Genomic DNA, 5,000 nt, shown 5'->3' with positions numbered 1-5,000 from the left:
ATCACCATGGTGGTTATTACTAATGCTGTCATTACCATTATCATTACTCATCGCCATCACAATCACTACCTCACCCATCGCCATTACCGATTTTTTTTATCTAATCACCCACCTTTCCCCTACCCCCTACCACCCTAACCCCCACCCGCTACCCACTATCCCCTATCCCTCTCCCCCCCTACCACCCTACCATCCTATACCCTTACCCCCTACCCCCTACCCCAATCACCCTTTCAAATTCCACCCACCCTGTCGGTTTCTCAGGCCTGTATTTCCTACGGGTTTCCGAACGGCGCGCCCTATACGATGTGCGGATACTACGTCCCTTCCCACCACACGCCTAAACCTCGGTCAAACGAAGACTCTCCGTACCAGCTGCTGGTTTCTGCGGAGTACTTCGATTTCAGGGAAGATGGACGCGACCGTGTTGTAGGTGAGGTGTTAAAGGATAGGGGGTTAAAAGATATTATTTTTATCATTATATATTTTTTACACTTACCTCTCCTTTTTTCTCTGTGTCTCTTTCTTTAGATAGATAGATAGATATATAGATATATAGACAGATACATACATACATATATATATGTAAATGTGTATATATAATATATATATCATATATATAAATATATTATATACATATATAAATATATTATATACATATATATATGTATATGTATATATATGTATATATATATGTATATATATATATGTATGTTTATGTGTATATATATAGATATATTATATACTTATGTATGTATATTTATGCGTATATATAAATATATCATATGCATATTTATGTGTGTGTGTGTGTATGTATATATATATATATATATATATATATATATATATATTATATGTATATATATGTGTATATATAAATATATATATATATATATATATATATATATATATATTCCGTACAAATCTACATGCTCATTGCGTGCATGTGAGTATGTGTGTGTGTGTGTGTGTGTGTGCATTCAAGGAGACGCACAACGCCCGTGCGCGCGCGTGAGCACAAGCACACACCCAGATTTGCTAAAGTTGGATAAATCAGACCTAGGTACGGTAGTGGGCGAGTCTATCGTAGATATGATGGTGGGTTAAGAACCACCAACAATGACTGCAAATCAACTTCTCCCTAGGGAGGGGGAGCATGGGTCAGCCACCCCATTAGAAAAACCCAGTCAGCTAAATGATGTCAACATGGCGCCAAATAGTTCGTCAAACACCTTATAGGTGATGGCACGAAAAAAAGAATGAAGAAAAGAAAATAAAAAAAAATATATATAGATATATATATATCAATGATATACATGTACAGTGTGTGTGTATATATATATATATATATATATATATATATATATATGTATATGTGTGTGTGTGTGTGTGTGTGTGTGTGTGTGTGTGTGTGTGTGTGTGTGTGTGTGTGTGTGTGTGTGTGTGTGTGCACAGTATATATATGCCTTTTAGAGACAAGACTCTCTTTAAAAAATCAGGCTATTCAAATGGTATTTTTCAGTCTAAAATGACTAATGTTTCACCTCCTCTCTCCCCAATACAGGAATCGAATGAGACAACCCTTTAGAACATGTTATATATATGTTTTCTAATTCACTAACACTGGCAACATCTCTTCCGCGTGTTTACCTCAGTGTCACGCAGCGTGGCACCTTCTCTAACACGCTTCATGTTTAATCAAGTTCTTTAAATATTCATACTCTGAATGGTTAATCTGCCGTGTTAAAAAATCACCGTCCGAAAATGATAGTAATGATAATAACATTGTGGATGTATCGAAGTGATATGAAAGTAAAGATGGCAATAGTATCAATACTATTAGTGATAATAATAATAATAATAATAATAATAAGAAGAAGAAGAAGAAGAAGAATAAGAAAAATAACATTGATAGTAAAAATGACGATGATGATGATAATAATAATAATGGTAGTAATAATGCTAGTAGAAGTAATAATAATAAGAATAGCAACAGTAATAGTAATAATAATGATATTACTACCAATAATAATAATATTAATAATGATAAATATGATGATGATGATTATTATTATTAATAATATTATTGTTGTTGTTGTTGTTGTTGCTGTTATTATTATTATTTATATCATTATTATTATGATTATTATTATCATAGTAATTATAATGCTGATAATGATATAAACAATAAAAACAACAAAAATATAATAACAATAGTAATGATAATAAAAATGATGATAATGATTATGATAATAATGATCATGATAACAATGGTAGTAATAATAATTAATACAATTATTATTATTAGTGTTGTTGTTGTTGTTATTAGAACAACAGCAATAATGATAATAGTAAGAATAGTAAGAATGATAATAGTAATAACAATAATCATAATAAGAATAAGAATAATAATAATGATAACAATAATGACAATAATGATATTAACATCAGAATCAATATCAACGTCAATAACCGGACATATCAAGCTGCTTTTAAAACATTATTGATCCCTCTTCTTTGCCAGTAAACGTAACGAGCAAGACAGAAAATGTTCCTTTTAAGGGCTTTGTGGTGGCCGCCTACGATGGTTCAGGAAAGCCTTATGGAAAATGGGATTCTAACCCTAAAGCGCATCAAGTAAGTCTTTTTATTCCATGCGACAGGTAGCATAATGGGAGGGATAATAATGATAAATAGCGCTAATGGTAAATATTGTTGACATATCTGTTTGGTGATTGATTGTAAAGAAAAAAAGTTGATTTGACCGATGGGGTGTGGATATTTATGGTAGATAATGGTAATGTCTTTTATGATTTTATAGCGAGTGAAAGAGCCATAGCTATTTGTGCCTAGCCCCTTGGTGATAGATATACCTACCTTTTATGATGATAGCTTATCTTTATTCTTTGGTGTATCATTTATGGCTGCCAGAGAAATATTAGCAACATGAATAAGAATACTTAGGAGATATGATGGTACGGATAATAAAGGTCACGATTAGACCCACAGTTTTATTTTTTTATAATTTCACGAGTACCGTGATAACAGAAACAAAGTTTGAAAAACACATATTAACATGAAATCAAATTCTCTTTCACACAATATATGCCTTTCTCCATTCATAAATTATCTATTCCATTTACCGTCTCTGATTACCATTTATCCTTTTATTTCTCCTCTTATCTTTCGTTATAACAGGTTCCGCGCTGTAAGAAGCCGGCAATGACACATAACGAGGCGTCACCCAAACGCGAGGCCACTCTGGTTTGGCGCCCGCCGGAGGGAGAGCACAGGGAGTGGGGATGGGTACAGTTCAGGTGAGCACAAGGTGTCCCCGGGGATGGCTGCCAATCAGCTGAACACAGGGAGTGGGGATGGGTTCCAATCAGATAAGCACAGGAGGTGGGGGTAGGTGCACTTCAAATGAGCATGGAGTGGTGATGGGTGCCAGTCAGGTGAGCACAGGGATGGGTGCAGTTCAGGTGAGCACAGGGAGTGGGGTGGGTGCCGTTCAGCAGGTGAACACAGGGATTGGGGGTGGGTGCCGTTCAGGTGAGCACAGGGAGTGGGGGTAGTTAAAGCCAGGAAACTACATGTCTGTTGAGTTGATCACACAGATAAGCATATTGCAGATATCTGCTACATGGACACATATGATTCACATAACCGTCCATTCCTTTCGTACATTTTTCTCTATTTTCCACAGAGCAACTGTAGTGAAGGACATGAATAATTTCTGGGCTGAGTTACCCCACACTGTAGCAGAGGAAGGAGTGTGAACAAGCATTACGAAAAGTGTTTCCATCCCCCTTAGTATAATTTGGGGTACCGGTGCGGATTATTCAGTATTCTTTAATGTTCATCGTAATTTGCCTAACAAGATTTCTCTTACAGCTATAAATTTGATATCTCTCCTGTCGACAACTCTCCTTACTGATCCGAGCTTGGGACTGGCTTCTAACTACGCCAACTGCTGGCCTATTGTTTTGCTAAGATGCTCTTAATTTTATTATAAATCACTGCTAAATGAACTTGCTTCAGGTTAAATGCTTTTGTAACCATGAAATAAATAAACTTGATTCAAGATATGTTTCATATTCCAATCATAATGTTAAAGATTATGGAATTACTTCACTTGTGACAAAACAAATGAAGGATGAGTGGAAATATTATGGAAATTCAAAATTCTATTTTATTTTTCAACCGCAACACTAACTGCACCTCTCAAGCTAAAGCAAATAAATCAGGTTTAGACAATTTGTCACAGTATACTCATTTAGCTTTTGAATATAATTCGAAAATTCATGCATGGAATTCCACCAGATTTCGCTTCCAGGGGTAATCGCTTATATTCTGCCATACACAGTGGTCATGGAAAGTATGTTGTCCGAAGCCCCGTGACACATTAGACAACACACACACATGGGAATCTGTGAGTGTGAAGAGAGAGAGAGAGAGAGAGAGAGGGGGGGGGGGGGGGGAGGGAGGGAGAGAGGGAGAAAAGGAGATAAGGGAGAGAGAGGGAGAGACAGGGAGGGAGGGAGGGAGAGGGAGAGAAGAGAGAGAGAGAGAGAGACTACGTGTGTGTGTGTGTGTGTGTGTGTGTGTGTGAGAGAGAGAGAGAAAGGGAAGCGTGAGAGAGAAAAAATGTACAGATGCATAATTATAACAGTAAAATAACTCGAACTACAAAGAATTATAATATTTGTTTTCACTGTTTGATCATGGGTTATAATTAACTTAGGGCAGGTTAAGTTGAGTTCGTCATTACGCTAGCTTAAATTAGACTAGCTTAAGTTAGGTAATTTGGAGTTAGGTTAACTTAAGTTGGCTTGTAATAAGTTAAGTAAGAGTTCGGTTAACTTAAGTTAGCTAATCTGTGTAATCATATCTAGTCAGAGAGAGAAAGGGAGAGAGAGAGAGAGAGAGAGAGAGAGAGAGAGAGAGGAGAGAGAGAGAGAGAGAGAGGGGGGGGGTAGGGAGAGTTAAAGCTGGTGTAT

At 36.4% G+C, this 5,000-nt stretch overlaps 1 long non-coding RNA gene across 1 annotated transcript; it reads left to right on the top strand.

The window, feature by feature from the left end:
* Positions 1-3,198: 3,198 nt before the first annotated feature.
* LOC125042951 lies at positions 3,199-4,084 on the top strand. The gene is made up of 2 exons (XR_007116391.1): positions 3,199-3,317; positions 3,707-4,084. It is a non-coding gene; the product is annotated as an uncharacterized LOC125042951 (long non-coding RNA).
* The last annotated feature ends 916 nt before the right edge of the window (positions 4,085-5,000 follow it).

This window comes from Penaeus chinensis, chromosome 33 (genome assembly GCF_019202785.1).
Source record: "Penaeus chinensis breed Huanghai No. 1 chromosome 33, ASM1920278v2, whole genome shotgun sequence".
Taxonomy (NCBI): Eukaryota; Metazoa; Arthropoda; class Malacostraca; order Decapoda; family Penaeidae; genus Penaeus; species Penaeus chinensis.
Note: the sequence above shows the minus strand (reverse complement) of the source record. Positions and strands in the feature narration are given on the sequence as shown.